The following is an 18,956-nucleotide window of genomic DNA, read 5'->3' on the forward strand; positions in this document are numbered from 1 at the left end:
AGAGGCCCAACTTCAATGTATATCCCAAATTAAGAAAAACAGTAAAAGAACTAAAAAAGAGCCACCGTGGCTTAACAACCATGTAAAAGAAGCAGTGAGAGATAAAAAGACTTCCTTTAAAAAGTGGAAGTCAAATCCTAGTGAGGCAAATAGAAAGGAGCACAAACACTGCCAACTTAAGTGCAAGAGTGTAATAAGAAAGCCAAAGAAGAGTTTGAAGAACGGCTAGCCAAAAACTCCAAAGGTAATAACAAAATGTTTTTTAAGTACATCAGAAGCAGGAAGCCTGCTAAACAACCAGTGGGGCCCCTTGACAATCGAAATACAAAAGGAGCGCTTAAAGACGATAAAGTCATTGCGAAGAAACTAAATGGATTCTTTGCTTCAGTCTTCACGGCTGAGGATGTTAGGGAGATTCCCAAACCTGAGCTGGCTTTTGTAGGTGACAAATCTGAGGAACTGTCACAGATTGAAGTGTCACTAGAGGAGGTTTTGGAATTAATTGATAAACTCAACATTAACAAGTCACTGGGACCAGATGGCATTCACCCAAGAGTTCTGAAAAAACTCAAATGTGAAGTTGCGGAACTATTATCTAAGGTTTGTAACCTGTCCTTTAAATCGGCATCGGTACCCAATGACTGGAAGTTAGCTAATGTAACGCCAATATTTAAAAAGGGCTCTAGAGGTGATCCCGGCAATTACAGACCGGTAAGTCTAACATCGGTACCGGGCAAATTAGTCAAAACAATAGTTAAGAATAAAATTGTCAGACACATAGGAAAACATAAACCGTTGAGCAGTAGTCAACATGGTTTCTGTAAAGGGAAATCGTGTCTTACTAATCTATTAGAGTTCTTTGAAGGGGTCAACAAACATGTGGACAAGGGGATCCGTGGACATAGTGTACTTAGATTTCCAGAAAGCCTTTGACAAGGTCCCTCACCAAAGGCTCTTACGTAAATTAAGCTGTCATGGGATAAAAGGGAAGGTCCTTTCATAGATTGAGAACTGGTTAAAAGACAGGGAACAAAGGGTAGGAATTAATGGTAAATTCTCAGAATGGAGAGGGGTAACTAGTGGTGTTCCCCAAGGGTCAGTCCTGGGACCAATCCTATTCAATTTATTCATAAATGATCTGGAGAAAGGGGTAAACAATGAGGTGGCAAAGTTTGCAGATGATACTAAACTGCTCAAGATAGTTAAGTCCAAAGCAGATTGTGAAGAACTTCAAAAAGATCTCACAAAACTAAGTGATTGGGCAACAAAATTTAATGTGGATAAATGTAAAGTAATGCACATTGGAAAAAATAACCCCAACTATACATACAACATGATGGGGGCTAATTTAGCTACAACGAGTCAGGAAAAAGATCTTGGAGTCATCGTGGATAGTTCTCTGAAGATGTCCACGCAGTGTGCAAAGGCGGTCAAAAAAGCAAACAGGATGTTAGGAATCATTAAAAAGGGGATAGAAAACAAGACTGAGAATATATTATTGCCCTTATATAAATCCATGGTACGCCCACATCTCGAATACTGTTTACAGATGTGGTCTCCTCACCTCAAAAAAGATATTCTAGCACTAGAAAAGGTTCAGAAAAGGGCAACTAAAATGATTAGGGGTTTAGAGAGGGTCCCATATGAGGAAAGATTAAAGAGGTTAGTTAGGACTCTTCAGCTTGAAAAAGAGAAGACTAAGGGGGGACATTATAGAGGTATATAAAATCATGAGTGATGTTGAGAAAGTGGATAAGGAAAAGTTATTTACTTATTCCCATAATACAAGAACTAGGGGTCACCAAATGAAATTATTAGGCAGCAGGTTTAAAACAAATAAAAGGAAGTTCTTCTTCACGCAGCGCACAGTCAACTTGTGGAACTCCTTACCTGAGGAGGTTGTTAAGGTGAGGACTATAACAATGTTTAAAAGGGGACTGGATAAATTCATGATGGCTAAGTCCATAAATGGCTATTAGCCAGGATGGGTAAGAATGGTGTCCCTAGCCTCTGTTCGTCAGAGGATGGAGATGGATGGCAGGAGAGAGATCACTTGATCATAGCCTGTTAGGTTCACTCCCTCTGGGGCACCTGGCATTGGCCACTGTCGGTAGACAGATACTGGGCTAGATGGACCTTTGGTCTGACCCGGTACGGCCGTTCTTATGTTCTTATGGTCTTATGGAGCCCCACTAGCAGGTCCTGGCAGCCTTGCGGGGCGGGATCTGGCTTTGTCCTGGGTCACCCAGCCAGCGACCCCCTGCTGACACCCTTTCTCTCTCCCACGGAAGGGGCCTCATTAACCCCACGGGTGGTGCCAGGAGTGCCTGAACGGCCCCCCTGCAGTGCAGTTCCCTGGCGGAGGGACACTCCAAGCCCATTCTCTGTGTGGATGCCACCGACGAGCTGCTCTTCTCCGGATCCAAAGGTGCGCGTCTCGGGGGCGGGCTGGCTGCTGAGCTCTGGGCGTGATCGCTGGGGAGTGAGCCTGTTACTCCAGGGCGTGGCTGAGCCGCCCTGAACTGCAGGGACAGGACACGAGCCTCCTGCTCGGAGAGCGCCGTCCTGCCTGAGAGCCCCAAGCCCCACAACGGGCCGGTGCAGTTCTGGCTCCCCCCAGCAGAGGGCAGCCATGCTGCATGAGTCATTAGGCTGAACAGCTGTGTGGTGACATCCCTGAAGCCAGTTGTTGGGGCCTCTGCCCAGCCTTTAGTGGGCAGGTGTTTACCTGGCACTGATAGACCCTCCCTCTGTTGGCAGGTCCGGCGCAGGTGCCAGGGGCTGGGTGGCCCATGGGGACTGAGCTCCCCTCTCGCCCCTGGGAGCAGGGGGAGGCAGTGACGGGGGGAGCTGTGGGGTTCCTGTGCTGAGGACGGAAAGGTCCTGCAGTGTCATGTGCTCCTGCTTCCTCTCACAGACTGGAGCTGCAAAATGTGGAACCTGGTGACGGGCCAGGAAATCGCCTCGGTGAAGGGCCACCCCAACAATGTGGTGTCCATCAAGTACTGCAACCACTCGGGGCTGGTCTTCACCGTCTCAACCTCCTACATCAAGGTGTGGGACCTCCGGGACTCGGCCAAGTGTGTCTGCACCCTCACGTAGGTACCTGGTGCACAGAGGCTGCTCTGGGGGCCTGACCAAGCTAACCATGCTGCCCTGCCAGCGTCCTGCACCCAGGGCAGCATTGCAAAGGCCAGGAGACTGGGCCTGTCTGCAGGGCTGAGTCTAGGAATGCTGCAATGCTGGCTGCTCTAGGCTGGCCTGGCTTGCGGAGGCTCTGTGGCTTGGTGCTCTGCTGGGATAGCCTGTCTCTAGGAGCAGTGTCTGTGAGTTTAGTTGTGACGGTTAGCGCCACTACTCAGGGTACCCACTAGGAGGCATAGAGCAAGGAGGTAAGTGTTATATCCTTGGGGGCAGCCGGTTTAGGAAGAAATCACTTGAGGCCAGACAGCAGACAGCTAACAAAACCACCATTTTATTTACAGACTCAGAGAACTCACCCAGCCGGCTGAAGCTGGCTGAGCTATCCCCTAATAATCTAACTCAGTTACCATAGGAACCAAAAACCATGACAACCAAATACACAACAGTAAGGGTCTATGTGAGCAGAAAGCCAGGTTGGTATTCGCCTTCACCCCACCCTCTGTGTGCTGGGTCTCTGAATCGCTGCACGGTGTGAGCGATGGGTTCAAGGAAAGACCCCGGCTAGTGACTCTAAGGGTATGTCTACACTACAAGAGTAGTTCGATTTAACTTAGGTCGAATTTGTGGATTCGACCTTATGAATTCGAACGTGTGTATCCACACTAAGGACACTAATTCGACTTTGTGAGTCCACACTAACGGGGCAAGCGTCGACATTGGAAGCGGTGCATTCTGGGCAGCTATCCCACAGTTCCCGCAGTCCCCGCTTCCCATTGGAATGCTGGGTAGAGCCCCCAATGCCTGCAGGGGGAAAAATGTGTCGAGGGTGGTTTTGGGTAACTGTTGTCATTCAACCGTCACTCCCGCCCTCTCTCCCTGAAAGCGCCGGCAGGAAATCTGTTACCGCACTTTTCTGGTCAGTGACAGCGTGGACGCCACAGCACTGCGAGCATGGAGCCCGCTGCGATCATCGCTGCACTTATGGCCGTTGTCAACTCCTCGCACCTTATCGTCCACCTCTTCCACAGTCAGCTGCTGAGAAATCGGGCGAGGAGGCTCCGGCAGCGCGGTGAGGACATGAAGTGTCAGAGTGGCACAGACCTCTCACAAAGCACGGGATCCCGCGCCGCAGAGATCATGGTGGCAATGGGTCACGTTCATGCTACGGGACGGCGATTCTGGGCCCGGGAAACAAGCACGGACTGGTGGGACCGCATAGTGCTGCAGGTCTGGGATGAATCACAGTGGCTGCGAAACTTCAGGATGTGTAAGGGCACTTTCCTTGAACTGTGTGACTTGCTGGTCCCTGCCCTGAAGCGCCAGGACACCCGGATGCGAGCAGCCCTGACTGTGCAGGAGCGAGTGGCCATAGCCCTCTGGAAACTTGCCACGCCAGACAGCTACCGGTCAGTAGCGAACCACTTTGGCGTGGGCAAATCTACCGTGGGGGTTGCTGTGATGCAAGTAGCCCACGCAATCGTTGACCTACTGCTTTCAAAGGTATTGACCCTGGGAAACGTCCAGGTCGTCATAGATGGCTTCGCCGCGATGGGATTCCCAAACTGCGGTGGGGCTATAGATGGCACTCACATCCCTATCCTGGGACCGGCCCACCAGGCCAGCCAGTATATTAACCGAAAGGGCTACTTTTCAATGGTGCTGCAAGCACTGGTGGACCATAGGGGACGTTTTACCAACATCTACGTCGGGTGGCCGGGCAAGGTTCATGACGCGCGTGTTTTCAGGAACTCTGGTCTGTTTAGACGCCTGCAGGAAGGTAGTTTCTTCCCGGGCCACCATATAAGTGTTGGGGATGTGGAGATGCCTACAGTGATCCTCGGGGACCCAGCCTACCCGCTAATGCCCTGGCTCATGAAGCCCTATACAGGCGCCCTGGACAGTGACAAGGAGCTCTTCAACTACCGGCTGAGCAAGTGCAGAATGGTGGTGGAGTGTGCTTTCGGACGTCTCAAGGGGAGATGGAGGAGCTTACTGACTCGCTCGGATCTCAGCGAAACCAATATCCCCATTGTTATTGCAGCTTGCTGTGTGCTCCACAATCTCTGTGAGAGCAAGGGGGAGACCTTTATGGCGGGATGGGAGGTTGAGGCAAATAGCCTGGCTGCTGATTTCGCTCAGCCAGACAGCCGTGCGATTAGAAGAGCCCAGCGGGAAGCGCTGTGCATCCGGGAGGCTTTGAAAGCTAGGTTCCTCAGAGAGCAGGGTAACCTATGACTGTCCAGTCTCTTTACAGAGAAGCTGAACCTGCCCCTGTTTCACTTACTATTCACTTTTTTCAGCGGTTACATACCCCGTTCCCCAGGTTTCCCCCCTTCCAACAGACGTTTAAAAATAAATGTATTGGAACATTTTTAATTCACAAAGTTTTCTTTACTAACGAATTCATGTTAAAGGGTTCAAACAGGGATGCAGACTGTGGTGGGTACGGTGTGCAGTGATGTATAGACTGCTTCTACACTCGAGGACTGACAGGCTCCTGCTCCTACAGCGGTCTCTGGGGGGAGGACGGTTACAGGAGGGTGTGCAGGAAGGGGTGGGTTTGCAGGAAGGGGTGAGGGGTGTGTGGGAAGGGTGAGTAGGTGTAGGGGGATGATGGCTCTGGCTGGGGCTCAGGGCATCAGAGAGGTTCATGGCTAGGGTGGAAGGGCATGGTACGGGCAGCCTGCCTTGCCATTTGTGGATGCCAGGCGCTCGGACCCTGGGGCAGCATACACCTCCCAGACTGACCTGGGGCAGCAGACACCTCCCACAGTGACCCGGGTGCCTAGTGACTGCACTCTGTGTGTGACCTGCTGTTGATCCTGCCCCCATGTCTGTACCCTGTTAATGGTGGCTGTCCTATGCAATTAACCAACCCCTCCCCCCCTTCACACAAAGTCTTCTGCAAAGAAACATGACGGAAACAGTAATGAACAGGAAGGGAAGCAATTCTCATACTTTAGGGAATGAGAGCTGTTTGGTACATGAGCGCTCTGCTGGGGTGGAGTGACAGTTTTCACGGCCCCTAGCGCCCCTCCTTCTTGTGATTTTGGGTGAGGGGGGGACAGGACTTTGTGGCGGGGGAGGGCAGTTGCAGATACAGTTCAGGGGGGCTCTCTGCTCCTGCCGGCGGTCCTGCAGAACATTCACAAGGCGCCGGAGCGTGTCCGTTTGCTCCCTCATTAGTCCAAGCAGCGTTTGAGTCGCCTGCTGGTCTTCCTGCCGCCACCTGTCCTCCCGTTCGCTGTGTGAGCGCTGCTGCTGAGAGAGGGTCTCCCTCCACTGGCTCTGCTGGGCCGCCTCGGCTCTGGAGCAGGCCATCAGTTCAGCGAACATCTCGTCCCGAGTCTTTTTCTTTCGCCGCCTAATCTGCGCCAGCCTCTGTGAGGGGGATGCCGGGGCAGTTCGGGAAAGAGCCGCAGCTGTGTGATGGGAAAAAGGAAGTGATTTCCTTGCAAAGATACATGTTTGCGAACACTGAACACAGTCTACTCAGTTTCTGTGAACAAGACCATACAGGGCACCTAATCTCATGTGCTCTCAGGACAAGTTCGAATTTTCGGCATTCGCTTTCATTGCCTGGGGTCTTGCACTGGAGATCGGACAAGCGGGGCAGGACAGCAGAATCCGTGTAGCAGCCAGGCCTGGTAAGCCGTAAACTTTAGGCTGCTTAACAGTTAATGGATAGCAGTGCCCTCCTGCTGCAGGCAATCTGGAAAGCATAAAGTCTGACCCTGTTCCAGCCCCTCGCGGCTGTCCCGGAAAGATCCTGTATGCTTTTCCTCTGCAGCCTCCACCACGTGGGTGTTAAACGACGGTCATTGTTATGCAAAGGAAAAGTCAAGCATTCACAATAGTAACATTAAAGTAATTCCCTAATTAGATGCAGCAGTCGCGGCGAGATCACCCTGAGCGGGTCACCAGGAGAAAGAGAGCTCATGCTGCGTGAAGCCCTGCACAGACCAGGGCCCTATGCTGCCATGCTGGTCGAGGCAATGCTCCCACTATACCTCAGGATGGCCTGGCGCGGAAGAGTGTGCTTCCACGGAGCACCCAATAAGGCACCTCTCCCCAGGAATCTCCTGCGGAGGCTTTTCGAGTACCTCTACAAGAGCTTCGTGGAACTGTCCCAAGAGGATTTCTGTTCGATCCCTATATGCATTGACCTTCTTTTCATATAGTTTTTATTCCTGTTTTTTAAAAAATAAATGTTTACATGTTTATAGCACTTACCGACTGATCCTTCCCCTGATTCAGAGTCCGGGTTAACGGCCGGGGAGGGTTGGTAGGGATCTCTGTGAGGGTGATGAAGAGATCCTGGCTGTCGGGGAAAGCGGTATTGTAAGCGCTGTCGCCTGCCTCGTCCTCCACAAACCCTTCCTCATCTTCCCCATCGGCGAACATCGCCGAGGAACTACCCGTCGACACTATCCCATCCTCAGAGTCCACGGTCACTGGTGAGGCAGTGGTGGCAGACCCACCGAGAATGGCATGCAGTGCCTCGTAGAAGCGGCATGTCTGGGGCTGGGCTCCGGAGCATCCATTTGCCGCTTTGATTTTTTGGTAGCCTTGTCTCAGGTCCTTGATTTTCACGCGGCACTGTGTTGCATCCCGGCTGTATCCTCTGAGTGCCATGGCTTTGGAGACCTTCTCGTAGGTCTTTGCATTCCGTTTTTTGGAGCGCAGCTCCGAAAGCACAGACTCATCGCCCCACACAGCGATCAGATCCAAGACTTCCCGGTCAGTCCATGCTGGGGCCCTCTTTCTACTCTGAGATTGCATGGACTCCTCTGCTGGAGAGCTCTGCATCGCTGCCAGTGCTGCTGAGCTCACCACGATGTCCAACCAGGGATTGAGATTCAAACTGGCCAGACAGGAAAAGGAATTCAAATTTTCCCGGGGCTTTTCCTGTATGGCTGATCAGAACATCTGAGCTCGGACTGCTGTCCAGAGCGTCAACACAGTGGTGCACTGTGGGATAGCTCCCGGAGCTACTAAGTTCGATTTGCATCCACACCTAGCCTAATTCGACATAGCCATGTCGAATTTAGCGCTACTCCCCTCGTTGGGGTGGAGTACCGAATTCGAACTAAAGAGCCCTCTAGGTCGAATTAACTGGCTTCCTGGTGTGGACGGGTGCACGGTTAATTCGAATTAACGCTGCTAAATTCGAATTAAAGTCCTAGTGTAGACCAGGCCTTACACTTATCCCGAGTGAGGGCAGTAATTACACACACGCTGCTTTCAACAGAACTTAACCCAACCCATAATTATACAAAGATGCAGCATTTAGAAGGCTCCAGGGCCAGGATTGCATTAGAGGGAAGAATAATGAAAGTCTGAGAATTTATTTTATTTTCCCTTTTGCAGCTGACCTTTCCATTCACCCTGGCACAAAGCTTCATGGTTTATCCTACCAGGGCAAACAGGCTTGAAGAAAGGAAGCTTCTGTGAAAGCAATTGTCTCCAGCCCAGATCTATGTTCAAGAGCACCCTTGAGATGTGAGGGCTTCATCCCCTGCTGGGCATTTGACTGGCTCACCAAGGCAGTGACTAGAAACTGACTTTGTTTTCTTTCCTTAACCTTATGACTTTATGTCCAGCATGGTTATGGGGCAGTCATCCTCATGGGGGCTGGGAGGGTGTGTGCCACCAGCTATGAATTTATCTGAAGCAGAAGGGCGTTAATCTTCAAAAACCACCAGTGGGAGGCATCTGGAATTATTGGGAGGTCCTTGCACCGGTATCTCCCAGCTGGGGATAGGAGGAGAGGAGCAAGCGGTTTCCATAGGAACTCTCTCTTTCTCCATGGCATCAACAAAACAACCCATGCTAGTTAGGGGATTTCCAGTCAACCAGAGGTTGAGAGAGGGTATCGGAAACAGATCTATTTAATTAGAGAAGAGGAACACATGGGAACAAACAGGTTATGGCCTGGTCTGTAACTATTGGCACAGTATGGCTTTTGCAACACTGCTAGATCTCTCTAGGCGAGCCACGGCCAGCAGGACTGGTGCAGTGTCAGGTACTATAATAGATAGCTGCTAGCAGAGGACAGAAGTGTGCATGTTCATAGAGGCCAGCAGTGTGTCCCCAGGCTGAGCTCTTCAGTAGAAGAAGCTTGGGGTCCTTAAGATTCCATCCATCCTGCAGGAAGAGTTGTTTTTTTTTTCAAACAGGAGACCAATGTTATTCAATAGTACCCCTCTGTATTTCTTAAAGGAGACAAGCACAGGCTATCAATGATCGCGGACGGCTTATTAACAAAGCACCAGAGGATATGCCAGCAATGCACCAATCGTGGTGGAGAACATGCCCACCTTCTAGGTAAGACATTTCTCCAAGAGTCCTGTTGCCTTTTGCTACAGAAACTTCACCTACAGATTGTCAGCAGCAGCAACAGCACAGAGTGAAAGAGAGAATGATGGGGATATTTTCTTACAGCCCTAATTGCAGGGGAGCAGGGAGCATTAAAGTAAGTGTCTCTTTCTTCTTGGTGCCTGTGCACAGGAACGAATAGGCTTTCCCGCTGCAGGGCTTTGTGTGTCAGAACATTTCACTATATAGTAACAAGGGCTCTCCTCTTTCGAGGCATTATAAAGTGCCCTTGCTTGCTCTGTTGAGAAATTAAACACAGGGGTGTGGGGGGTTGGGAATTAGGACTCCTGGCTTCTATTCCAGATTCTGCCACATGGGATAGGCTCAGAAAGTCTGGAAAACAGCACCTATATGACGTGACCCATTGCAACCAGACAAAGATTTGCCTTGATGTTCTTTTTGCTTTGGTACCAGTCTTTTTGGTTGGAAAAAAAATCTCAGATTTTGGTGAGAATGTCATGACCGCAAAAACCCAAGCAATTTAATTGGAAAAACTTATTTTTTGTGGATCTGTCAGTGAGACCATGATGGTGATTTAGATCTTGATTCAGGAAAGCACTTAAGCATGTGCTTAACTTTTAAGCACATGTTTAAATCCTGTTGACTACCATGGGATTTAAGCTCAGGCTTAAGGGCTGACCTGAATATAGATGCTTCCTGAATTGTGGTGTCAGTCCTATCCGCTGAGGGAAGATGGGGCTCTCATTACTGGGAGTTCCAACTCACTCCAAGATTCAGAGTGGTGGCTGTGTTAGTCTGTATCAGCAAAAACAATGAGGAGTCCTTGGGGCACTTTAGAGACTAATGAATTTATTTGGGCATAAGCTTTTGTGGGCTATAACCCACTTCATCAGATGCATGTATTTGTCACTCCATGCATCTGATGAAGTGGGTTCTTTCTGAAAGCTTATGCCCAAATAGCACTACAAAAGTAATTTTCCTCCTTTGATATTCACCCCTTCTTGCCAACTGTTCAGAATAGGCCACTTCCACCTTAATTGAATTAGCCTCATTAGCACTGACCCCCACATTTGGTAAGGCAACTCCCATCTTTTCATGTGCTGTAATATTTATACTGCTTACTGTATTTTTCACTCCATGCATCTGATGAAGTGGGTTTTAGCCCATGAAAGCTTACGCCCAAATAAATTTATTAGTCTCTAAGGTGCCACAAGGACTCCTCATTGTTTTCACTCCAGGATGTTACTGAGCCACTGAAGCAATTTTCAGTGGACATGTACACACAGCCCTGTTTCTCCATTCAGATTCATAGCAGAGATGGTGAGCTTTGTAGTTGCAAAGAGTTCTTTCAGAAATAGTCCATAGGTTATAGTCCAATATTTATATTTCAGGGCGATCCAGTTAGAACTGGGATCTCAGTCCTTGTGGCTTAGGCTTCACCTGCATGAAACCTTAAGCAGGTCTGAGATGGACCCAACAGTATTTTATACAGTGGTCTAGCATCCACTTGACCACACAGTCCCGGGTAAACTATATGCTTTCGATGTAACCTTCAGTTTTATAAATGCCACCAGTAATTAGTTACACAAATTAACATAGGGCAATTTATCCGTTAGGCAGTCTATCACAAACTTCAAAGAGACAATGACTTATTTCACCCAAGATTCATCTAAATGTTAATATTCCCTTTTGATCTCTGAATTAGTAGCTATAGCAGGGATCAGCGACCTTTGGCACATGGCCCGTCAGGGAAAGCCGCTGGCAGGCCAGGACGGTTTGTTTCCCTGCAGCGTCCGCAGGTTCAGCCGATCGCAGCTCCCACTGGCCGTGGTTCGCCGTCCCCGGCCAGTGGAGGCTGTGGGAAATGGCACGGGCCGATGGATGTGCTGGCCGCCACTTTCTGCAGCCCCCATTGGCCAGGGACAGTGAACTGCGGCCGGGATCGACCAAACCTGTGGACGCTGCAGGTAAACAAACTATCCCAACCCCGCCGGGGCTTTCTCTGATGGGCCATGTGCCAAAAGTTGCCAATCCCTGAGCTATAGTGACAGACTGGAACTGTCTGTTTACAGGGGTAGCATTTCAGATGCACACAATTAGTATCACTTCTAACAATACAGATTTGCATTTCAAAGTTCTAGCCTATTTACCAGGAATGGGTGTCGTTATCATTTGCATACCTTTCTAACATGACTTTAAAGGTGAGCTCTGGGGCCAGGGGCGGCTCTAGGAATTCCGCCACCCCAAGCAGGGCGGCACACCGCGGGACACGCTCTGGCGGTCGCTGGTCCCGCGGCTCTGGTGGACCTCCCACAGGCATGACTGCGGAAGGTCCACCGGAGCTGCCTGCCGCCCTGCCGGCAAAATGCCGCCCCAAGCGCGCGCTTGGCACGCTGGGGTCTAGAGCTGGCCCTGTCTGGGGCATTCAGCCTGCAAGTTCTTTAACCGTTTCTGGTCATGTATTATACTTTGTATAAGATTCGTTGCACTTATAGAACAGTGGTAGCAATAATGATTTGCATGGTTATATTTTAATTAGACAACATCGCAGCCCCCTAAAATGCAGGGTACGATCTTGACCAGGAATTAAAGCAGGAGATGTAAAAGGGTCTGGGAAACTATTTATTTTTCAAGATGTACTGGATGTGGCTTGAGTTGATTAAAACTGGATTGAAAAAGCTCTGGAGACCATGCTGTATCTTTCATCTCTAACTTCTATGGGTCAGATCCTTTTTCAGGTTCCTTGACTTCAGCTGGTTGAAAATGAGGGTTTTTTCCTGCAGAAAATGTCAATGTCTTGGCAGAAATTTGAACACTGAAAAATTTTGGCTGAAACCCAAAATTTGGGTTATGCCCTCATGGGAGTTGTAGTTCAGATGCCTCATGCTCTCATTCTCCTCTATAGGCCAAGCTCTGTGGTCAGACTACATATCCCATGATGAACCACAGTTTGGCGAGGGGAGGTGATGCATCACAGGAATCCCTGGCCATGCTGCATCATGGGAGATGTAGTCTGTCTGGGGAGCCTGGCCCATAGAAGAGAACAGGGACATGAGACAACCTAACTATAATGCCAATGGGATGGCACGGCAGCATTTCTGTATCAAAATATTGAAAATTTCTGTGGAGAGCAGCTATTCTTCATGAATAAGTTCATAATGTCAAAAACAAACGTCAATGGACATTTTTTGACTAATACTATCATTAACTTTGATGGAGATGCTGCCTGAGTGAAAGCTGAGTCGGGGCCTTAGGATTGGGCTCCACATTTTTACTTACCATGTGCTATTTGCAGTAGAAATTGGGGTGGAAGCTTGTGCAGGCTTCATGAGTCCCCCAGATCATTTGCCCAACCCGCTGATGGGGTGGGTTGGTGATGCCCTTGCAATGTTTTGTGTACGCTTTTGGAGAAGAGTGGTGGGGAAAAAATCTCTGAAGAATTTTGGAAACTTGGTCTTCTTTTCTTGGCAGAGCTCCATGTTTCTTCCTACCCACAGACCCCAAGCTCTTATCCAAATAAGAATCTGAAACAATTTTGTCCCTGCGGGGTGACCATATGTCCTCAGTGGAGAACAGCAGCTGGTCACTATGACATTGAAAGACCAGGTTATGTTGTGGCAGAGCTGACTGGATAGTAAACTAGGTCAATTCACCAATAGTTTTGCAAATAAAAGTGTTAGGTTCCGTTGACTCTGACTCATAGGGCTGTGTTATTGGTTATTCCCAAGGATTTGGATGGCCGTCAGATATTGGGGAAAATGATCATGGATCCCAAAAGTTTTACCATATTTAGCAACAAGGATTATTTGTGCCCTTTTTTCACTACTCACTACTCTCTTTTTTTTTTAGTTTTAAAAATCTGACAAATCCAATCAAAATCCATAATCCACCTCCATTTTAGGTGGCCACCACATACACATAACACACAGGCAGCACAGCAGCTGCAATCTGCTCACAACAAACACCTGGGACATTATTTGCCCGAACGGTCCACCACATCCTGATTAATAAATGTTTTTGGTCCCAAACCCAAATCCGAATATGCTGGGCTTTGCGAGCATGCGTGTGTACGCACACAGGGAGGTGGTTGAACTCTAGATCTGAATTCTATGCCTCAGGTCAATTTCTAATACCCAGCAACATGAACTCTAGTCTTCTCTCACGTGATAGCTCTGATGTGCAGCAGCCCATGATAGGAGACTTGCCTCTGTTTCCATTTCTTGATTTTTCTCTTTTGAGAGGAATTAGCATCAAATTAATTCCTCCCCACTGGTTTTTTATTTTTATTATTTTTTAATAACATTTTTTAAGTGTCAGAGCAAAGGGCCACCAGGATGTTTGCTGTCAGGGCCTGAGGGTATTTAGAAACTCTGGCACTTCTTGGGCTTTCTACAGCTGATTCAGGCCCCTGATTGTTCAGGGCTTGCTCCTTTGATTTCAGTGGGCAATGTCAAAGCTTCTGTTGACTTCAGTGGCAGGATCAGGCTCCCAGAGGCACCCCCCACTCCTCCCCCAGCTCCCATCAGGTGTTCTGCACCAGGCAGGGAGCACCCAGGAAGCTGAAGGAATGCCACATTGAACTGACTGTAAGAGCAATGCCAAGGGCTTGCAGTATCACGGAGGGAAGAGAATGCAGCCAACAAATCATGCAGTGTTCCCAGCTCCTTTAGCACGAATCTCACAATATTTGGCATGTTCTTCAAGCCCCAGCGGCTGGAGTCAGGTGATTAAAGGAGAACATGAGCTTGCATTTAAAAGAAAAGAGTAAGTTTCTGGGTGCAGAGAAAAGCTTGGCAAGGTGACTCCAGAGCATGCAAGGCCCAGAAGCCAAACAAAAAGCACTCTTATCTTTGCTAGCTCATAAAAAATCTCCTGATTTTTAAACCAATCTCATGATTTTGGGGGGGCCTGACTCCTGATTTTAAACACATGGAGTTGGCCATGCTGGACATGGAAGCTGGATTTTCCCTCTCGAGCACTCATTAGCCAAGGCTGTCTCTCCACTGGCCAAAACAGGACCCGTCATTCACTAGCAGGGCCCCACCCCTGGCAGCAGCGAAGGGAGCGTCAGTGTAAACAGGGCTAAGGTGTTTTCACCACCTGATTCTGATCTGAGCTACCTGAATCCTCCTCCCCCGTCCCAAGCCTTCTGCTAGGCTGTGGCTCAAATGGGCACCTGCACAGAACTAATGCAAGACTCTTAACAAGAGAGGCCATCAACTGCTGGTGCTTAGAGAGGGTGTGAGGTATACGGGCAAAGCAGACAGCCCCCTGGAGCAGCATGGAAGGAGCACCCCCAGAATAGCATTGGGTCTGCCCTGGGATTTAGTTGCCCACCAACAGACCAGTTGCCTCAGGCGGTGGAGTTTTGGTTCACCCGCATCTCCCCTCCCCAGGGGCACCCTGCTTCTGTACAGCCGTGCGCAGTGGACTCCTATGGGTCATGTCCCAGGAGCCTTGGCAGCAGCGAGACACATTTGCACACGCTGGAAAGAATTCGGGTGCATGCTTGGGAACTACGGGAGCAGAAGCCAAGAGACCCACTCCTTTCTCCAACGTATATCAAAGAGACTCGAGGGGCCTGGAGGTTGCTGAGCTAAGGGGAAAGGGAGCCGCAAACGAGCAAGGGTGAAGTGTGCCATATCCTATCTACGCCTAGGGAACCTAGGCCCCTGTGGAGTTGCTCAGGAGTGGGAGCCCAGAGGAACCGGGAGCTCACAGAGGGCTGAGAGGTGGAGAGAACTTCCAGGATCTGTGTCCTGGCTTATGGCTCCTTGAGTGTGGGAGCACCAGGGCCGGCGCAACCCATTAGGCGACCTAGGCAATCGCCTAGGGCACTAACATTTGAGGGGTGGCGACTGCGGCAGCCAGATCTTCGGCCGCCCCGGTCGTCTGCGGTATTTCGGGGGCGGGACCTTCTGCCGCCTCTGTCGGGGGCGCCATTTTGGGGGAGGGACCTTCCGCCGCGTAGGGTGCCAAAAAAGCTGGCAGCGCTCCTGGGGAGCACCCGGGGGCTAAGTCCCTCCTGGCTCTTATATCAGTGCACCGGCTCAGCCTCTAAACTTGTCTTTGTGCAGCTGTACAGGGGGCGGGAGAGGGGAAAGACAACGCAAGGCGTGAGAGCACATAGATTGTTCCACTCTGTGTCATAGTGCCCCCTGGTGGCAGAGAGTGGTGTGGCAGTGGCCCGTCTGCTCTAGCGCCCCCTTTTGTCAGCCAAAGTGGTTCTTCTGCGGTTCTCTTCTAGGGGCCTTGGCCCTCTGGCCAGTTCATGCTTAAAGTTCAGTCCCTTCCTGAACCAACGAAAGTCCAACCAAAACATCCAGCCAACCATGCTGCCGCCTCTCTTGGGCCTGACAGGTTTCCCCGCTGCCTCCCCAATAGCGGGGTTGAGCTAGCATGCTGCAAATAGCAGCGTGGACATTGCAGCACCAGCAGAGGCTCAGGTTAGCCACCCGCACTCGGAACAACCTGACCTTCCTCGCCCTCCGTTCTCCCCACCCCCCGGGGATCTGGAGCTGGGGTGGTGAGCCCCAGCCTCCGCCGGTGCATCAACGCCCATGTCGCTGCGCTTAGCATGTTTGTGTGAGCCCAGCTAGCGCCCGTCCGTGTACGTGGCCTGGGAGCTCTGCACCCAGCTGCAGTGTAGGCATCCTCTCATGGGCCCTACCTCGGGACTTCCCACAGGAGCCCAAGTTTCTCCCTATGGTCCCGATCACAGTGTATTCACCAAATTATGAGGCCCAGGTGTTTGTCATACTAACGCCTGTCTCCCTGAGCCCTGCTGCCTTTGGGTGGGATGCAGTTTGTTTTGGGCCAGGTGGGGCTGACTGAACAGGGCGGGTTAACCACAGACCTCCTGGCCCTTGAAGGCCACCCTGTTACAGAGTGTAATAAGCAGGGGAGAGCAATGGGCCGTGCTATCGTATAGGGGCCACCTTGGCCTATTCTGCCCATCCCCCCCACTGAATTGCCTTCACCTCCCCAGACCGCGCAATCTATGGCCTCAGGTTAAAGGAACATGCGTCTCCATGGAATGAATGACCCTTGGATGGCGGCATCTCCTGGCTTTAATCAGGGCTGCGTTTCTTTTATGTCCACCCTTGTTTTGGGGAAAGGACTCTGGATATTTATTTAGCTATTGGTTTGGAATTTTACCACCAAATCCCATAACTCCATGGCTCAGCAGAAGGGAAATCTTTATAAAATCCAGCTGGTGAAAGGCAATGAGAAGAGAAATGGATCAGCCCCTTTCTGGATACCGCCAGAGTCAGCCTCATAGGACCCAAGTTGAGAAAGCAACAGAGATGTGTTGGTCCTTTTCCCCAGCAAATGCCACCCCAAGGGATACGAGGATCTCCTTGGACTGATTTCCCCCGGTAATTGCTTCCCGTATGCAAGTAATCAGTTGCAGAAATGAAAGGACATCACTCCTTTTCCAGCTAGACCTGAACTTGCCCTCCAAGATATACTATTGTTCACTGCAAAAAAATAACTCTCAACTGAAACTGAAAGGCCCAGGAGCTAGGAATTGTTCAAAGGGGCAGTGGGTCATTCCTTGAAGATACTTAACCAACCATTCTGAATCGTCTGATGTCTTCTCGGGCGGTGAGACTAAACATCCCTCCTCTGGAATTCTTAATGATGCGATTATTGTTCTCTCTCTCATTTCTATTTTAGGTCATCTAGCCCACACACCTCCCCAGAATCAAGGCCGGATTGTTTCCAACACTGCATTTCTAGTGTTTTCTCCAGCCTTGCAGGAAGGCTGGATTGTCAAAGGGAGTTCAACTTCCCACTGAATGGGATTTGCGTGCCTAGTTTCCTGAAGTTCCTTTGAAAATCCAAGCCTTATGTGCCCTCTCCCTTGGGGAGATATTCCACAGCACGAGAGATCTCATCACTTTTCTTGATTCTCAGCCTGTTTCCCCTTTCTGAAGGTCTGCTCTGACTCCTAGCCAACGAAAGACTCCTATTGACTTGAAGTGGGAGTTGGGTCAAGCTCTGAATTTCATCCCATTTCTCCTTGTGGCACCTTCAGGGCTCCACTCCAAACGACTCTCCCTCCTCAGTGTTTACATTCTTCTGATATGTCTTGACAGTGACCATCTAACCCAGGTATCGGCCAGCCAGGAGAGACATGAGCTATTAACCTCCCCTTTTAAATCAATCCCTCCAGCCCCTGTGGTCATTTCTGTTGTTTCCCTATGAACTCCCTCACCCCAGCCATATGCAGAGGGACTATCACAAGATTGCATAGGCGTAGCTGGGAACAGAAATTGGCACCTTGAGTAGTCTACGCCGGGAACAGAAATTGGTGCCTTGAGTAGTCTATGCCAAGAACATGTCTGAGAGGCCACCTCCTTTGTTTGCTATGTTGATAAGCTGCACAGGATGCTATAAGCAATCATAAACAAAAACAAGACTGTAAAGGGCTATGCAGTCCTTGAACCCTGATCACTTGCAGTTATTAAAGATCTGGCTATATGTCTCACAACAGCAGGGTTCTGGCTAGATTTCAGTTGAGGAAGCACATTCCGCCTCTCTAGAGTTTCTTCTACAGTTTTAGGCAGATGCAGGATTTTGTCTTCATTTCCTGTCCTGGACAGCAGAGTCGTACTGCTGTTTGGTGTTATGCAACCTTCCCCTGTGGTCCACCCCAGAGGTTGCTGCATTTCAGCTGGAGGGTGTGGGAGTGAAATGATTCTTGTAAAACACCTTGGGCCATTCAGCGTGGGAGGTGCTACATAATAAAAAAAAATATTACGGCCTAGGAAATGTAATAAAATGCCGACCTTCTCTAGTGCCTTACATGCATGGGTCTTTTAGCAGGGTGCTCTGCCCCTCGCTAGAACACGGGATTTGGGATCCATGCACGGTACCGTGTTAACACGGGGACCGCGTTAAAATGAATTGCAATTAAAGTAATTAAATTTGGGATCCATGGCCACGACTGCATTATATGCAAATTAGTGCTATATAGACGCGCATTCTAGTGAGAGACCGGTGTATTATCACATTTTGGGTTAAAAAAAAAACCAAAATCAAATAAGAGGCTCTCAGAGCATCAGCAATTTGTTCTCTCTCCAGCTCCTGGATACACAAGAGAGTCAGCTCCACTCCTCGGGTGTCATCTTGCCCACTTGAGGTGAGTCAGTGGTTACTAACTGGGTAACTTTCACTTAGTCGGCACTAAAGAACAACACCTGGCAATGACAGTCAATTGAAAATATGACCAAATTGCTTGGCATCAGGGAAGGCAATGTTCCACTCTTAGCGTATTTGGAGTGGGGGAGATTTTGCATGATCTGATCTATGTGAATGAGGAGGAAGATACTGGCTCATAGAGGTGTGTCTGGTATATTTGCTAGCAACCCTGTAAACTACTTATAAGTGACTGGCTTTCAGGCAAGTCTCCTTCACAGAAGGCTCTGCAATAAAGACTTGGCAGGGGGATTCCTGGGGGCATTCTG

General features: G+C 49.7%; 1 long non-coding RNA gene across 2 annotated transcripts; it reads left to right on the forward strand.

The window, feature by feature from the left end:
• The first annotated feature begins 3,600 nt into the window (after nt 1–3,600).
• On the forward strand, nt 3,601–18,705 carry LOC120404376. Of its 2 annotated transcripts, none has more exons than XR_005597967.1 (3): nt 3,601–3,720; nt 9,367–9,471; nt 18,574–18,705. It is a non-coding gene; the product is annotated as an uncharacterized LOC120404376 (long non-coding RNA). The 2 variants fall into 2 exon arrangements; XR_005597966.1 differs by lacking the exon at nt 18,574–18,705 and adding an exon at nt 12,955–13,053.
• Nucleotides 18,706–18,956: the final 251 nt, after the last annotated feature.

The sequence above is a fragment of the Mauremys reevesii genome, linkage group 4 (assembly GCF_016161935.1).
Source record: "Mauremys reevesii isolate NIE-2019 linkage group 4, ASM1616193v1, whole genome shotgun sequence".
NCBI lineage: Eukaryota > Metazoa > Chordata > Testudines > Geoemydidae > Mauremys > Mauremys reevesii.